The 19,337-nt window shown below is 33.3% G+C and overlaps 1 long non-coding RNA gene and 1 other non-coding gene across 30 annotated transcripts in view; both read right to left on the bottom strand.

Annotated features, from left to right (window-relative positions):
* LOC105420735 (uncharacterized) overlaps positions 1-19,337 on the bottom strand; it is a 154,462-nt gene that overhangs the window by 93,427 nt on the left and 41,698 nt on the right. For 15 of the 29 annotated variants that reach the window (XR_016050934.1, XR_016050924.1, XR_016050932.1 and 12 more), the window contains one exon: positions 8,219-8,356. The exons of 1 other annotated variant lie outside the window; for it this stretch is intronic. This is a non-coding gene — a long non-coding RNA (uncharacterized LOC105420735). Of the gene's footprint in view, positions 1-7,661; positions 8,357-11,602; positions 11,687-15,446; positions 15,538-19,337 lie in introns of those variants that run through there. 13 more of the 29 variants (XR_016050933.1, XR_016050935.1, XR_016050928.1 and 10 more) reach the window with 4 other exon arrangements.
* LOC148782800 (U6 spliceosomal RNA) lies at positions 5,712-5,814 on the bottom strand. Its single transcript, XR_016053145.1, has one exon. It is a non-coding gene; the product is annotated as a U6 spliceosomal RNA (small nuclear RNA).

The following is a 19,337-nucleotide window of genomic DNA, read 5'->3' as shown; positions in this document are numbered from 1 at the left end:
TGTATAGATTTGTGGAAAAGTTGACATTCGGGTTGATCTTGACAGGTGGAATAAATCAACTTTCAGGCATTTCAGTGAAAAAAATCAAAAGTACATGAGCAAGGGTTTGAAAATGGCATGATCTAATCCATTTGGACCCTTCGAATAATTTACTTTTGCAAGAAGAGAGGGTTGTCGTGCACGAAAGCCCTAAACCAAATGTATTGAGTTTTGACAAATAAAGTATGATAAATAAAATATGAAACACATAGGACAAGAACACAAAGATTTACTTGGTTCACTCAAGAGGGCTGCATCCACGGGTGCATAAAACTGAAATCCACTATACCATTGAAAGTTACATTAAAGATTTTGGAATATAGAGTTACATCTAAATTCCTTGAGAAAAAATCGAATCGAACAAACCCGTTTTAAACCACTCTCCCTTCCTACTCTTTACTTCTGACAATCATTACTAATAACACCAGATAGAGATGCAATAGGAATGATAAACTGACTTCTCTTTAACTAAAAGGGAAAACAACCTAAAATCTCTATGAGAACCGCTTCTCTATAAGAAATAAGCATCTCAATCTTCACGAGCCTACAAAAAGACATCATCACAATGCTTCTCTCCATAGGAAGCTTTCTTATCTAAGAGGAAACCTTGTATCTTATGCACACGAGGCCCTGCCCCCCTCACTCTTAAGAGGAACCTTTATTCGTACATGGTGATCCAAATAAGACACACAAATTCTCTGCACATTCATTATATATATATATATATAGTCTTCCCAACACCTATAGGTGAAAATGAATAGTGATTTCGCCTACCCTCATCACCACTCAAATTTCATCGCGCGGTCACGATTGCTAGGTAGTATTTTATTTTTCATTTTTTTTCTACAAATTGGAATGACTTAAAATATGAAGAGTATGTACATCTTACTGAGGCGCATCTAATAAAAATATTAAAAAAATTATCCGTAAAACTAATTGATTAAAATATTGTCGAAACTTTTTAGGGGTATTTTGGTCATTTGTTTCATATAAAATATATTTTTATATATTTTTTGAAGATTCCCCTATTTTTGATGAATACACAATCCAAATTTTAGGTCATTTTGATTTGTAAAAATAAAACACTACCGGATAATTGTGATCATGCAATGAACTTTGGACGGTGATGGGAGTAGGCGAAGTCACTGTTCATTTTTTCCTATAGGCGTTGCATAGTGTTTTCCATATATATATATATATATATATATATATATATATATATATATATATATATATATATATATATTAAGTTCATATTAATAGGAAACTTTCTATAGATATTACATATATCTCAAAAGACTAAGAGATATATCCAATATTTCTAATCCTTTTTGGATTTCTATTTCATTTATTAAACTTATCAAATATCAATATCAATGTCACATAATATATAAATATCTCAATTCCACATAATATGGGATTTCCTTATGTGGGTGATTTTGGATAGTACCAAATCCAACAATCTCCACCTTGATATCAAAATCTCCTGCTCACCATGCCAACATCTATTGGATAGCTTTATAAATTCTTTATCTTTTGCCAAATAAATTTCTACATCATTCTTGTTGAAAAATAGTGATTGCCATCAAATTTCTCCACCTAGAACCTTGCATTCGAAACCTTTACTGCTATACCGAAAACCCCAAACTAAGCTCTAATACCACTTGTTGTGGTGCGTAGAATTCTTACATCATTCTTGCTGAAAAATAGTGATTGCCATCAAATTTCTCTACCTCGAACTTTGCATTTGAAACCTTTACTGTCATACCGAAAACCTCAAACCAGGCTCAGATTTTGGAACATAAAGTTACCTTGATAACCCCGACAAAAAATTGAGTCGAGCAAACCCCTTTTAAACCACTCTTCCTTCATTCTCTTTACTTCTGGCAACTATTACTGACAACACTAGATAGAGACGTGAGAGCAGCGAGAAACTGACTTTCTCTCTAATTAGAAAGGGAAACAACCTAAAATCTCTATGGAAACCGCTTATCTATAAGAAACAAGTATCTCAATCTTCAGGAGTCTACAAGAGGCAATATCATAATGTTTCTCTCCATAAGAAGCTCTCTTCCCACTTAGAGAAAACCTTCATGAACACCATTATCATACGGTGATCCAAATAGGGCACACAAATTCTCTGCACTTTCATCATATATATATATATATATATATATATATATATATATATATATATATATATATATATATATATATATATATATATATATATATATATATATATATATATATATATATAAGTCCATACTAAATAGGAAACTTCCTATAGATCTTACATATATCTCAAAAGACCTAGAGATATATCCAATAGTTCTAATCCTTTTTGGATTTCTATTTTATTTAGAAAATTTATCAAATATCAATATCAATATCACATAATAAGGAAATATCTCAATCCTGCATAACATGGGATTTCTTTATGTTGGTGATTTTGGATAGCACCAAATCCAACAATTTCCACCTTAATATCAAAATCACCTGCTCATCATGTCAACATCCATTGAACAACTTCATAAATTCTTTATTTTTTTCCAAATAAATTTCTACATCATTTTTGCTGAAAAATAATACTTGCCATCAAATTTCTCTACTTTGAACCTTGCATTCGAAATCTTTGGTGCCATACTGAAAACCCTAAACCAGGCTCTGATACCACTTGTTGTGCGTGGAAGCTCTAAACCCAATGGGTTGATTTTTGGCAAATAAAGTATGAGAAATAAAACATTAAACACATATGACAAAAACACAAATATTTACGTGGTTTACCCAGGAGGGCTACATCCACAGGCATGACAAACTAAAATCTACGATACCAATGAAAGCTACATCAAAGGTTTTGGAATATAGAGTTACCTCTATAACCTTCGACAAAAAATTGAGTTGAGCAAACCCCTTTTAAACCACTCTTCTTTCCTTATTTTTACTTTTGGCAACCATTACTGACAACACCAGATTGAGAAGTGAGAGCAACGAGAAACTGACTATCTCTAACTAAAATGGGAAATAACCCAAAATCTCAATAGAAACCGCTTCTCTACAATAAACAAGTATATCAATCTTCAGGAGTCTACAAGAGGCATCATCACAATGTTTCTTTCCATAGGAAGCTCTTTTCTTTCAAAAAAGAAACATTGCATCTTATGTACATGAGGCATTTCTCCTCTCTCTCTAGAGGAACCACCATTCTCATATGATGACCCAAATAGGATACAAAAATTCTCACACACATAAATATAAGTTTAGATTTCCATACTAAATTGGAAACTTCCTATAGATCTTACATATATATCGAAAGACCAAGCGATATATATAAGGAAATATCTCAATTCTACGTAATATAGGATTTCCTTATGTGGATGGTTTTGGATAGCACCAAATCCAACAAGGGCTTGCACTTCAAACTTGTAACAACTTCTGCTACGAGAGGAGAGAAAATCAAGGGAAACCTGGCTGAAGGATGTGGATGCTAACACTATGTTTCTTCATCCATCCACAATTATAGGGCAGAGAAATGATAGGATCACATACCTAAAAGATTCCTTGGTTAGCCAAATAACTGTTGCTAATATCCTAGAGATGCATATCATTTCCATTTTTGAGAAGCTCTTAGCACCATAAGACTATGACTTGAGAGATTTTGGTCAATTTGGCACATGACAATCTCATGGAGACCAATGTAACAAATCTACAAAAGGAAGAACTCTGGAAAGATGTCATGCTCGAGGAAATAAAAAATGCATTTGGGAAGTGAAAAGCAACCTTCCGGTCCTTGGCATGGAATTTTACAAGTTCAACTAGGATGTCATTTAGAAAGGATGTTTTCTTTGTGTTGAATGATTGTCTCAAGAGGGTAAAATTCTTAAAAAAGATTAATTCTACTTTCATATATTTGATACTAAAAACAAAATCTCCAAGCCACATGAAGGATTTCAGTCGCAATGGACCATGTTGCATTTGTTGCAAACAGGTTCTATAGGATAATAAGCAAATTTGTTGCAAACAGGCTGAGAAGGGTCTTAACTGACTTAATCCACCGGTGCCAATTTGCTTTCTTTAAAGGAAGACTCATCACGGACAACCTACTCATGGCTAAAGGACTCATATCTATGTGCTATAATACAATGACGAGACGAAAAATGTGCTTACAACTTGACTTAATTAGTGCTTACAAATGGGTCTCTTAGGATATTAAAAGGCTTGTTGCATTGTGATTCCCTTCAATTTACATAAATTGGTTTCACATTATATCACTACCCCTTGCTTCTCTATCTTATACAATGGCATACCTAAAGGTTATTTCAAGGTTAAGAGGGGTCCTTGACACGGTGACCTTCTATCCATGTATCTCTTCCTGTTGGTGATGGATTTTTTAGGCTTCCAAATTGATATGGCGGTATTCAATAACTCCTCCCTAAGGCAATCCCCTTAGGATGTGATTATGTACTTACTCACCTGATATATACCCGATGATGTGCTAATCTTATGCGAGGCCCCTATCTAAGTAGTGAAGACTATTAATGAACTCATGGGCACTTTCTACAATGTTAAGGCAATATTCACAAACTCAGCCAGCCCAACTCGAAATCGGTCGGTCAAATTGGAACCGGGCACTGGCCGATTCGGTTTTAGGGCTCTAGTTGGGTATTTTTAAAAGAACTCTAATATATATATATATATATATATATATATATATATATATATATATATATATATATATATATATATATATATATATATATATATATATATATATATATAGGTGTGGTTTGTATAGAGCCGAGGCTCTAGACAATCAAGATAAAACCCTCCTTCAAATAGTGTCGAGAAATATGGTTTCACTATAGAAAATCTTTGTGATAGCTTTAAACTATATTTTTATCTCTAATTATAAAATTTAAAGCTTAAAAAATTATGTAAGATCTATGAAAACTTGAAAATATTAAAAATTGATGGTCTTAAATGCATTACAAGATGCATTATTTACAAAACTTGAAATACATTTTTTTTCTCATGTCCATGCTTCTTGATGTCGAAATGATCAATTGAGGGTATTTGGGCATCAAAATGACTTCCTCTAGTGAAATTTTTGAGGTGGGCTCTAATTTGATTGTTTAGAATCTCGGTTCTATAAAAAACTGCTTCATATATATATATATATATATATATATATATATATATATATATATATATATATATCAGTGGTATCCTTGATGCCTGAATCTTTTGGGCTAAGGCTGCTGCCCCAAGGTCCTCTCTCATTGTGTAATTCTCAAAGTATTTTGTCAACTTCCGGATGATTTATATACATCCCAAGAGGACCCCATCAAAAGATTTCTTATATACTTGGTCCCTATCTCTGACAGGCTTGGTCTCCCCGTCCATCAGGTTCGCCACTTGTGAGGAGAGAAAGAGCTCAATCCCAGGAGGCCAGTTGAGGAGCAAACTCCTGAAAATCCTGGAGACAGGGAATGAGCTACCATAACAAAGGGACCTACCTAAGGGGCTCTACCTTCATTGTGGTCGTGTCCAAATGAGGCCATTTGACGTGCATTATTGTTTTTTTTTTCCAACAAAGTTACATAGGAATGGAACTTGAAAAATTGTGCTATGAAAACCCGACCTCTACCGTTTTGACCCAAACCCGATGCCTTACAAATTTGGACTATTTCTCGATTTGTGCATTTCATCCTCGCGCAAGAGCTATGCTAATATTCTCTGTATCGTTCCAATTTTATCGGATGTCTCCGAAAAGACATTTGATGAACATTATTCAAGTCATTTACGAATAAAAATAACCTGAAATGATCTTATACTACAATATGTAGCGTACAAGCATTCCAGTTTGCAGTCTACATAGGTTTGTGACGGCAGCAAGCTAGTGGAAGTCTTTCATTTAGTAATTAGCATTATTCATAATGTAATCAAATTGCAATATTTCAATTCTTATACATGCCTAATAAAGATGTTGGATGATGTTTTTGGAGATGCATTTGAGTGGTTGGTGAAATTTGATGTATCACAAGTTAGTCCTAGCACGAAGGTTGACATTACCTTAAATGTTTGTATGCTGTTGTGGTTTTGAATTTTGAATTTTGAATTTTTGGTTTGTATTTTTGCCTAAGCCTTTTTGTAATTCTGCTTAAGCTTTATCTACTAGTCTCTCTAAATGCCGTGAGACCAACTGGATCTGAGCACAAACTCTGACATTCATTTTCCGAGTTCTAATAAGTTTTCATATTAATTGTGATTTTTGAATTGTATATTTGTAATGGGAGTTGGTGTAATAAGGGTGAAGACATTGAGATTTCTTTAACCCATCCCAAGCTTAAGTAAAAGAAGTAGGATGTGTTAAATAGACAGTCAACATAAAACTTTGTTATATCTTATCATGAATCACTTCAGGTATGCCTGATGCATAATGGCTTTATACTAACTCCCAACGTACCATTAACCATCAAAGCCAAGGTAGCTATGGTGTCGGCAAATCTATTGCTTAACCTTGCAACATGTTGGAAAGTTACATATTCAAAGTATTTTGCCAATTTCTCCACTCTTTCTCGAAAAGATATCAATTTTTATTCTCTTACTTTCCATGTTCTTTGAGCTTGGCTTATTTATTACTTGAAGAGAGTTCCCAATAACCCACAATATTTAGAATCGAAGTTCAGCGGCATTCTCAAGTCTAGTTATTAAGGCCTCGTACTTGGCGATGTCAAAGCAATGGAGGTAGGGCTGCCAAAGGTTGACACGACACGATGTTAATCCCATAGGCCCAACACGACTGGGCCCGAAATATATTTTCTGGGCCGAGCCAGACAGCCTACCCAAAAATCTTCAAAGAAGCTCAGCCTGGCCCATTTGGCTTTTTACTTTTCATTTCATTTTTTTCTTTTTTCAAAGAAGATCTCTCTATCTCTCGACAAAATACAACGTACAATAATAAGAAAAACTGCAAAGGAGATTTCTCTCTCTCTATAATGTACATTAATAATAGGGATTGTATACAATGAAACCATTTATCTTTCATACAAGGCAGTCAGAATTACTTACAACTATCTGATGTGAAATTTGATAGCTTGGATGTGTCACAAAGTTCGAGAAAGTTTCTTTTGAAGTTTGAGCTTGGTCAGTGGAATAATTGCAGCCAACCAATTTCACATCCAATAGTCAAGATTAATGTGACCACCTTTTACCAAAGGTAAATGGTCTCATCCTATACTTTGTCTTAATAATAATAAAAAACATAAACAAAAACACACACCCACTCTCTTTCTCTATAACGTACTATAACAAAAAAAAACACAAATGTAAACTCTCTCTAGTCGACATGAGCAAATGGCTATACAAAGACCCATTTAAAAGTAAAAGCAAGCAAGAAAAAATAAAAATTCTTTCTTTTTCTCTCCCAGTATAGAAATGCGCTCTCTCTCCAATGTACAATATTAACAAGAAATAACACAAACGAAAACACACACTCCCTCTCTATAATGTACAATATAACAAGAAAACACACAAATGTCAAAACTCTCTCCCTCATCGACATGAACAAAATGACCCAATTTAAAAGTAAAAGCAAGCAATGAACACAACACACGTTCACATAACAAACTGCCTTCCACTATATTAAGAAACAAAGACTACAACATAATAAAACCCTGAGCCATGGCACAAAGAGCAAGAAGTAAAGAAGTTCTGCATCATAAGCTTATGTAAAATCAACAATGGTTGTTTCAACTGTAACCCAAGGTGTGTGCAATTGTTAAGGCAGATGTTTGCTATATAATCAGAACCACCTGAAGATCTTGTGAGAAAGCTAGTCATGAATGAATTGCAAAGAGTTGGTGTGTCCCTACCAAGCCTTCAAAAGGGCTTGGAGGTGAGAAAATAGTAACACTGAAGCCTCCATCTTCATCATCTTTTTGTGTAGTCTTAAGCTTAATCTGATCTATAAGAGAAGGCCACAACTGTGTGGTGCAGAGATCAACAAAAAATAATCCAGCTACCCAAACAGATGATAGGCCAACTTGAAATGTTTTTGCAAATAGAGAAAAGCAAAGATGGAAAGGACAAAAAGTCCATATCAATTAAAAGATCAAGCAATTGGAGGATTTCTTCAAAAAGAAAAAAAAAAAGGATCCCAACATAATCTAACTCTTACTAGATTATTGTAGAATTCTACATTCCTTCCATCACCATGCCAAAATCGGCAATTAATAATGACTTGAAGGACTTTCTCCATTGACCACTCACTGTCCATATTTTATGCATCCACGCTGCTGTTAAAGAGATCTAGTACCTGCAATAGACAGATTGACTTACTGATTTAGTCCATTCCTTATAAGTATTATGACCATCAGAGAACCAATGGATGTATGATGCTAAACATCTAGTATCTGCGATAGAGATAAATGTCTTATTGATTTAGTATATTCCTTATTAAGTATTACGACCATCACATAACCAAAGGATGTGTGATGTAGAAGACATTATTGTACAATGGAACACTAATTAGTATCTGCAAATTCATAAAAAATACAATAACTATTTCATCTACAGTCTCCAAGGAGTTCCTGACAGAATAATCTTACCATTGAAAGACGAATCCTAACTTAGTATAACAAGTATATCATAAAGCATTATGAACACATGCATCAACCGTATATCTACATGGCACATGCAATTATGAAATTTAGTTCACAAATGCTCTTTACATTTTTTATGCACTGAAATTCCAAATATTACCATAATAAAATAGATGGTCACGATAAAAAGCCAATAAAATTTTTCTGATGCATAAAAACCAACGAAAAACAAATAGCAGTGCCATAGTAATTTGTTCTTTCTATATGAAACCTAAGAAATGATCTTTTTAAGCATGTAAATGATCTATTTTAGCATAGTTTTTTGAGTTACTTACATACGGATCCTATATAAATACGTAAAATACGGTTTGCTCCTCTTATAAGCGAATATTACAACTAAGGTCGGTTTGACCGACTATGTTTTTTTTTTTCTAGCCAAATTTATTTATTTTTCTTTTTATAATTTCCATTGGTAGGGCAGAGCCCGACGATATGGTTCGAGGTTCGAATCCTCGAGGACCGCTAAAGGTTTTTAAGTCATACCAATTGCGGTTCGAGGTTAGAATCCTCGGATAGTGTCAGTCTGAGGATGGTGATATCAAACCGCCCCATCAAGTAATGAAAACACTACGATCCGAGATCTGAAACCTCAGATTGTGAGTTAAGTTAAATTTCGATCTGGTAACCTAAACCTCGGACTGCTTTAATTTTTTTTGCAAACTTGCAATATGAGGATTCTAACCTCGGGCTTGCAAAATTGCGATATGAGGATTCTAACCTCGGACCGCTCTCTGATTCACTTAAAACCTGAAAACCCCGAATTTCTGTTCATATTCTCTCTCTCAACCTCGCTCTCTCTCTCTCTCTCTGTATATATATATCTATATCTATATATATATATATATATCTACATCTATATATATATATATATATATATATATATATATATATATATGTGTGTGTGTGTGTGTGTGTGTGTGTGTGTGTGTGTGTGTATGTGTATGTGTGTGTGTGTATATATATATGGAAAAAGTTTATATAGAGCCAAGGTTCTAAACAATCAAATTAGAGCCCACCTAAAACATTTCACTAGAAAACGTTGTTTTGATGCTCAAATATCCTCAGATTGATCATCTTGACATCAAGATGCATGGACATGAGAAAACAATTGACTCCAAGATTTGGAAATAGTGCATCTTGTAACGAATTTTTGGACCGTCAATTTTCAAAATTTTCAAGTTTTCATAGATCCATTTGATCTACAATATTTTTGAAGCTTTAAATTTTATAATTAAAGACAAAAATATATTTTAAGGCTATCACAAAGGTTTTCAGTATTGAAAGTACATTTCTCAATACTATTTGAAGGTGCACTTTACTTTGATTGTTTAGAGCCTTGGCTCTATATAAACCGCACCTTATATATATATATATATATATACTGTCAACCGGCCCCAAATTGAACGAAAGGATCTCCGGCACATTTCTGCAATTCCGTCGTGATTTGAAAAACCAGCTGAATTGTTTTTTTTTCATACCCTATTAGTTAAAGGTTTTTGAAGGGGAAGTTGAATTCTTAAATTGGGGGTTGCCATTAATTCAAAAGGCGATGATTAGGATTGCTAGAATGGATAATATCACCTGACATGAGAAAAAATTATGAAGGTTTGGATTTCTTTTTTTGACAATCGAAAATTTTTCTAAACAATGAGAAAATATCGAAAATGCTTGAATCAATTGAAAATGAGAAATAATTATGAGGGTTTGCATTTCTTCATTTTGACAATCGAAAATGAGGGTTTTTAAACAATAAGAAAAAATTGAAAATGCTTGAATCAATTGAAATGAGAAAAAACGAACATGAGGGTTTGTTAAACAATAAAAAATCAGAAAAACAATTATTAGGGGCAATCAACAAAGCATGAATTTCCTCATTTTGACATGAGGATTTTTTTGTTTGTTTGAATGTAGTGTAAAATCAGTGGTTTTAGTGTTATATTTTCATTTATATATGTAATTTATTATTTAATTTAATTATTTTGTGATATGTCATGCTCAATGTATAAATGCTCCTAGAAATTTACCGAAAGTATCATGAAATCATGAGTTAGGGTTTAATTGGCATGAAAATGTCAAATTTTCTTTCATTTTATTTGTAATTTATCTTCTTTAACTGTGCTACAGTGGGTTTTGTGGTTTTTGAAGAATTTTGGGGCCGGGACTTTAAATTTATTTAGATTGCATGAATTATATTGGATTTCCTGAGAATAGTGCTTTACTTTTATTATGAGAACATAAGAGAAAGTTGAATGGATGGTTTATAATTAGAGAATAGTGCTTTGATTTGATTATGAAAAGGCGAAGCAAAGTTGAATGGATGGTTTAGGATTTGAGAATAGTGCTTCGATTTGTTTATGCGAACATGAAAAAAAGTTGAATAGAAAAGTTGAGAATAATGCCTTGATTTGAGACTGACTTTGGAATATAACATCACCTATTTTTTACTTATTGATGGATGGTTTATGTAATGTTTATCTCAGGATATTTCACTTGAATTTCATCACTCTTTTTGAACCCCTGTTATAAATATTGTAATGAAAGTGAGAGCTTGAACTAATGAAAAAAACAAAAAAGCGATAATGTTATGATTTTATAAATTTATTTGTTATTTCCTAATTCATATTCCCTTGACATACCTTGTATATCTAGAGTGTGATACATAATGCAACACGAGGGTTCTTATCATCTAATCTATAGGTTGGTTAGCGATGGAGGGAGAGTGGACCCCATCGATTTTAACATAAACTCGATCATGCATGTCACTCTCCCTCCTTCATTGTCCAACCTACTGAATGGATAGTGATAACTTGGGAAAGGTTTCTATACTTCCCCTACTACATAGAAGATATATGCTTCCTCTACCATCCAATTATCCAATTTTGATCAAAAGAGCCACTCACCGTTTGATCTTAGATCCGACGTCTCAAAGTATTTTTTGTATGAATATGAAATTTGGTATGCACTATCTTCTCATTGGGGTGCACCTATAAAATATATTAAAAAATAAATTTTCGATAAAATATAATGACCAAAAAACCTCTTGAAACTTTCATTATCACTTTAACTTTAACATTATCACTTCTTTGTTTTTTCATTAGTTCAAGCTCTCACTTTCACTACAATATTTATAACAGGGATTCAAAAAGTGTCATGAAATTCAAGTGAAATATCCTGAGATAAACATTACATAAACCATCCATCAACAAGGAAAAAATAGGTCATGTTATATTTCAATGGCAAATAAAACCAAAGTCACAATATCAAATCAAGGCATTATTCTCAACTTTTCCATTCAACTTTTCTTCATGTTCTCATAAACAAATCAAAGCACTATCCTCAAGTCCTAAACCATCCATTTAACTTTGCTTCACCTTTTCATAATCAAATCAAAGCACTATTATCTAATCATAAAACATCCATTCAACTTTTTCTCATGTTCTCATAGTAAAATCAACGCACTATTCTCAGCAAATCAAATATGATTCACGCATTCTAGATAAATTTAAAGTCCCAGTCCCCCCAAATTCTTCAAAATGCATAAAATCCATTGTAGCGTAGTTAAAGAAGATAAATTACAAATAAAACCAAAGAATTTTTGACATTTTCATTCTAATTAAACCCTAACTCACGATTTCATGATATTTTCGATAAATTTCTAGGGGCAATTACATATGGGTGCGGTTTGTATAGAGCCGAGGCTCTAAACAATCAAATTAGAGCCCACCATCAAATAGTATCGAGAAATATGGTTTCAATACTGAAGTTTTTGTATTAGCCTTAAAATATACTTCCATCTTAAATTATAAAATTTAAAGCTTCAAAAATAGTATAGATCAAGCATATCTATGAAAATATGAAAATCTTGAAAATTGACGGTCAAAATGTGCGTTATAAGATGCACTATTTCCAAAACTTGAAATCCATTTTCTGCTCATGTCCATCCATCTTGATGTCGAGATAATCAATTTGATGACATTTGAGCATCAAAACAACCTATTCTAGTGAAATTTTTGAGGTAGGCTCTAATTTCATTGTTTAGAGCTTAGGCTCTATATAAACTTTTCCCTTTACACATTGAGCATGACATATTACAAAATAATTAAATTAAAAAATAAATTACATGTATAAAAGAAAATATAACACCAAAACCATTGATTTTACACTACATTCAAACAAACAAACCAAAACCCTCATATGTCAAAATGAAGAAATTCATGGCTCTATTGATTGCCCCTAGTATTTTTATTTTTTTTTTTATTGTTTAAAGAACCCTCATATTCGATTTTTTCTCATTTAGATTGATTCAAGCATTTTCGATTTTTTCTCATTGTTTAAAAACCCTCATTTTCGATTGTCAAAATGAAGAAATCCAAACCCTCATAATTTTTTCTCATTTTCAATTGATTCAAGCATTTTCGATATTTTCTCATTGTCTAGAAACCCACATTTTCGATTGTCAAAAAGAAGAAAGCCAAACCCTCATAATTTTTTAATATATGTCAGGTGATATTATTCATTCTAGCAAACCTAATTATCTCCTTTGAATGAATGGCAACCTGCAATTTAACAATCCAACTTTCCCTTAAAAAACTTTAACTAAAATAGGGTATGAAAAAACAAAAAAAAATCACTTGGTTTATCAAATAATGATGGAATTGCAGAAATGTGCTGGAGATCCTCCCATTCAAGTCGAAGGTATAGAGAGAGAGAGAGAGAGAGAGAGAGAGAGAGGGGTTGAGAGAGAGAATACGAACAGAAATTGGGGGTTTTCGGGGTTTAAGGGACTCAGAGAGCAGTCCGAGGTTAGAATCCTCGGATCGCAATTTTGCAAAAAAATTTGAAGCAGTCCAAGGTCAGATTGCAATTTTGCAAAAAAAAATTAAAGAGGTATGAGGTTTAAGTTTTAACTTAACTCGCAATTCGAGGTTTCAGATCTCAGACCGTAGTGTTTTCATTAGTTGGAGCGGTTCGATATCACCATCCTCAGACCAACACAGCCCGAGCATTCTAACTTCGAATTTGAAATCATGGCATCACAGCCATCTAATTTGAAATAGACAAACATGGGACATGCCCCCCCTCGTATTCTCTCTCTTAAAACAAAACTTGCTTCTCACTTCAAGTAATATGAGAAGTCTCACCTCCAAATTTTCTAAAATTACTTAAGTGCCCTTCAAACCCAAATTATACTTTTAAGGCATTTATCACCATTGAATTTGAAATCATGGCATCACAACCATCTAATTTGAAATAGACAACACGGGGATGCCCCCCCTCTTATTCTCTTTCTTGAAACAAAACTTGGTTCTTACTTCAAGTAATATGAGAAGTCACTTTCAAGGGGGACATCCACTTATTACTTGTCATAAGGTGTCCCTCCTTATCCTTCTACCACCAATCATAAGGCAACACTCAATAAGTCTAGCCTGGTCCCTTGTGTAAGACAAATAAAAAATCCCACAATACTCCTATAGGGGACTCTCTCCAGTATGCTCTTTCTTCATCATCTTTGGGACACATCTTCAAGCGTAGTTTTATTATGTTATCAAGAGGTATGCTGAAAGGTTTGCAATCAATTATGTGAAATATCTCCAATACTTTCTTGAAATAGGTTGTTTGTGACAAATGAAGCAATTTAATTGATCTATTTCTGATGATTTTAATTCCTAGTATGTATGAGGCCTCCCCCATATCCTTCATATCGAATTTTTCTAACAATATAACCTTTGTTGTCTCTTTGATTAATCCTAGAGGGTTACTGGCAATTATAATATAATCTTTGTCTATTTGATTAGCCCTAGCGAGTTACTAACAATTAGAACGCCGTCCACATGCAATGATAAAAACACTATATCACTCCCACTGACCTTAACATACACACAGTAATCGTCCTCATTGGGCGTAAATCGTGGTTGGTCAAACCACCTTCTCTATGCTTGTTTCAAGCCATAGAGAGATTTAAAGAGCCTGTACACAGCATATTCTCTTCCTTTTAAATTTCAAATCCATTAGGCTGTCTCAATTAAACCTCATGCTCTAATTCTCCATTGAGGAATGTCGTTTTGACATCCATATGATGGAGCTCAAGATCTAAGTGGATTGTAATGGAGAGGATTATCCTAATGGACTAGTTTTGCAGCAGGTGGTGTCTTGGTAGTTTCTGCCTTCCATCTGGTTGCACCTTCTGGCTACTAGTCTAGCCGTATAATTTTCAATTTGTCCCTCAGAATTTAATTTCTTCTTGAGCACCCATTTCAATCTGATCGCCTTGCGATTTGGAGGAAGACAGGCTAGTTCCCATACTTTGTTTTCATTAATTGATTTCATTTCATTCTCCATGGCTTCCAGCCATTGCTTGTGCTTTGGATACCTTAGTAGCTGGCTCATCACTTTCCACTTCACTGACTCTTTCATAGACTTCTCCTAAATAAGTGAAGCACTTGGGTGGGCATAGAAATCAACCTTCTTATGAATAACCTTCCCTATCATGAAAATGTGCATCTAGACTCTCAATGATCGTCTCATTAGATAAGTCATAGAATCTATAGCCTTTACCGTGATTTGGGGACCCTATAAAAACACACTTAACAGCCTTTGGGTCCAGTTTTTTTGGGTTTTGGAAGGGAACTAGGACATGTGCTGAACAACCCCAAAATCTAATGGGACCGATATATATATATATATATATATATATATATATATATATATATATATAGATTATTATTTTAGCTATCTCATACTTACATAATTGTGGTCATAAACGCATCACAAACCATCCAGATGCGCACTTGCACATTAAATGCAACCCAATCATAAAAACGATCCTCTGGAAGATCTGAATACAATAAAATAACATTCATAGTGAATTTCATAAAAGAAGAAGATAGGATTGGAAATTAAATACCATTCGAATAATGAGACTAGCACAAATATCCATATATGTGTTTTCAAAACAGAAGAATGCAGACTTGCAAAGATGAAGGATATATAAAAAACGAGCCTCTTTAAGAGACCCAAATGAATTGAGAAAGAAACTAAGAGTTAATCAAAACAAACACAGCCCAAGAAATAACACCACGTCTGCAAAACTCTAATAAACATGAATATAACAACGAATAAACTAAGTTGCAAAATAAGACCCTAACACATCAAATACATTCTTTCTCATCTTTGGAAGCCAATCCAATCGAGATAGATAGATCCATGATGAACACCATAATCTCCCGCAACCTCCACTAACAAATTTAGAGCTTGTGGTATATTGGCTGGAGTTGGAATACATGACACAACCCTAGGAAGATTATATCTTGAGATATTCATTGTTTCTTTTATTATAAAAGTGGCATGAGAGGTGTGTGAGACCCAATTAGAATTAAGTACTCCATAATTTTTTACATCAAATGGCCTTACAAATATAAAAAAGTATATTACAGCAGCTTACTTGAAAATTTTAAGAAGGGCATTTTTGTAATTTTAACTGACCTTTAAAGTCCGATCATCATTCAAAAAGTCAAAAGAATCTTTTTGAATTTGAAATTGAGTTTTGGAATGATTTTGAAAAGACCATAATACCCTTTTCAAAGTACATAAAATATTTATAGGAAAAGATCATTTTTTACTAAATTCTAAGTTCACCATTATTGTGCTGCATTCTAGAATAACCATATACATCTTCTAATAACGGAATATTTCTGTCTATAGAACAGAAATTCTATTCTACTAATGTGCTAAATTCTATTATACTAATATATATATATATATATATACACACACACACATTAAAATAGTAATAATTTAAAATAATAATAATTACTCATACTTATAATAATAATAATTGTAAAATAATAATTAATAATTATATAATAATCATATTATAAATGATGTTATGTTATAAGTTATAAAATAATAGATAAATAAAAAAGAATTAAGGTGCATGATCCTAACGAATTACTTCTGAATAAATAAAAATTCATAAGTAGGAACTATAGCATTTCATGAATGTAGGACTATTTACATGGTTAAAACTAAAGTGAAGTCTAGGCACAACAAGGTACTCTTTCTACCACTGCATTAGTAGAGATGGTTTCAAAATGAAGAGTTGGTAATTTATCCAATATAGAACTCTCATATCGATAGAATAATTGTGACAATTCACTGTAAAAAAAAAAGCACTCCAACTTTTTATCCAATGTCGAATTGACAACCTATGCAGAATAAAAATTCTTTGGATTTAAAGATAATAAAAAAAAAGAAACGACTTTCCTGATAGTTACCAGGTAGGAAGAGCCCTCTAGGGATCTTGGTCTTTTATCAGTTTTGATATCGTAGAACGAAGAGAGAGGGTAGATACATGAGTGTCCATAAGTAATTGAGTGTGACAACCAAATGAATAGAAATATTCATGTTCGCTTTGGGAAGAGATCATAGAAGTTCTGGAATTGATATGGAGACAAGTTACTTTCACTAAGTGATTTATTAGATAATCGAAAATAGAGAATCTTTAGTCTGATTAGTGATTACGAACAACTATGTCGGAGCCATTGAGTAGCTTGCAAAAGGCCGGGGCTTGCTTACATAAAGTGGAAATTGAAGCCGATGAATTTTGAGTTAATGGTTACTCTGATATTAGAACAAGAAAAAAGGAATTTGATTAATGCTGCTTATGAAAATTTAGAACGATTAGAAAATTACAAAAATGAAAGCATTCATTTTGAACAACACAGAGTGATGAATCAGGTTTGACAACGAGTTTTCCAACAAGCCTTGCAAGGAGCTCTAGAAACTCTGAATAGTTATTTGAATAATGAGTTACATTTACGCACCATCGGTGCTAATATTGGCATGCTCGTGACCATGAAAAATATAACTAATTACAGTTACCACTACCATAGGCATTTTTTTTTCTCTTTTTTTTTTTTCTTGTTTTGCTTCTGAAAAAGAATTAAGAGACAATAATGGTAACCACTCGAGCTAACGAAATTAGAAATATTATCTGTGAACAGATTGATCAGTAGAGTAGAGAAGTAAAGATTGTCAATACTGGTAAGCTGAAGGGGATCTTGATGAAGTAATGGCGGGTGAATTAGTAAAATTTGAAGAGAGGACAATAGGCATTGCTACAAATTTGGAATCCAATAATGTTGGTGTTGCATTAATGGGTGATGTTTTAATGATACAAGAGGGCAGTTCTGTAAAAGCAACATGAAGAATTGTTCAGATACCAGTGACTGAGGCTTGTTTAGGTCGTGTTATAAATGCTTTGGCTAAACCTATTGATGGGAGAGGTGAAATGCTTTAGCAAAACCTATATATATGGCTATAAAACAATGTACATATAATATACGCTAAAAACTATATATATAACTGATAATAAATGTATATATGGTCATATACGTCAGTGTATATATAATCTATATATACAATAGTATATATATATATTCATTGATCAGCCTGTGAGGGTGCATATGTATGAACATATCAATGGACATTGACGATGTCCTTGTTTATTCTGAAAATATTGACCAGCATTAGAAACATCTGAGTATCTTTTATAAAGCCATAAAAACTACAGGTTTAGTTGTTTCAGCTAAGAAAATAAACCTTTCTCAAACTAAAATAAGGTTTTTTGGACACAATATCTTTAAAGGAAGGATAATCCCCATTGACAGGGCAATTGAATTTGCTTCCAAAAATAGCGGAAGAGGATACACAGATGGAAGATAGTAATAAAAGAGAGTAATAGACAAGAAACAAATAACTCATGTATAGAATCAGAAAGACAGGGTAAGGCACTTACATGGATTGTGATAGTAGATAACCAAAAGTAATGTATACAGAAGCACGCTCTTATAAAGCACATAGCACACAACACACTCTTACAAAGCACTCAACCTAAGACTCTTAAGAATATTATTACAGGAAGCTCTCCAACTTTCCTCCGAAGGTGTCTCCTCCTTTGGTCTGGGCTCCCTTTTATAGAAGAGGGAGGGCGGACTTCAAACGGTTTTAAATCCGCACAGACAAAGTAATGATAAGATTCGCACTGATAAAGTAAAAGTAAAAGTAAAAGATGCGCTTTTCATCAATTCAAAAAAGAAAAGTAAAAGATTCTCCTACTGTGTTTTGTCGACAATAATGGTTTTTACTGTAGAGCTTTTCTGGAGACACATGTCCTGAATAGTCTGGAGCCGTACCGCCCTTGATCTTTTCTACAATTTATGGGGGAAAATATTCCCATACAGTTGTCTCCGTTTAGAGGATCATAGTCTTCTAAATCATTTTTTGATAAAGTGGGTGTTTGAACTTCATCTTCTTCAAGGGCAAAGAGTAGTTTTTTTCTAATCTCAGCTTTTGAAAGGGTTGGATTCTTTTATTGTATTAGTGAAATGTATTCAGAGAATCCTATGTCAGATTGTGGCGCAAAATTTGGGATGGCTTTCATATAAATTTTCGTTGGCTCCAGAGAATCATTCTTGTAGGCATCCCACCATGTAATTGAAATCTGCCATTGTAGTTCTGGAATATAATCCCACCGATCCAAATTATCTTCAGAAATTTGGTAGGACCATTTTAATCCATGGGACCTGATATAAGGCTACAAAATAAATGTGGTAGTCTCTTTTAAGACTATTCTTA

Source organism: Amborella trichopoda, chromosome 3 (assembly GCF_054954075.1).
Source record: "Amborella trichopoda isolate Santa Cruz 75 chromosome 3, AtrichopodaSantaCruz75HAP2 v2.0, whole genome shotgun sequence".
NCBI classification, from domain to species: Eukaryota; Viridiplantae; Streptophyta; class Magnoliopsida; order Amborellales; family Amborellaceae; genus Amborella; species Amborella trichopoda.
The sequence above is the reverse complement of the archived record's forward strand: the minus strand, read 5'-3'. Positions and strand labels throughout refer to the sequence as shown.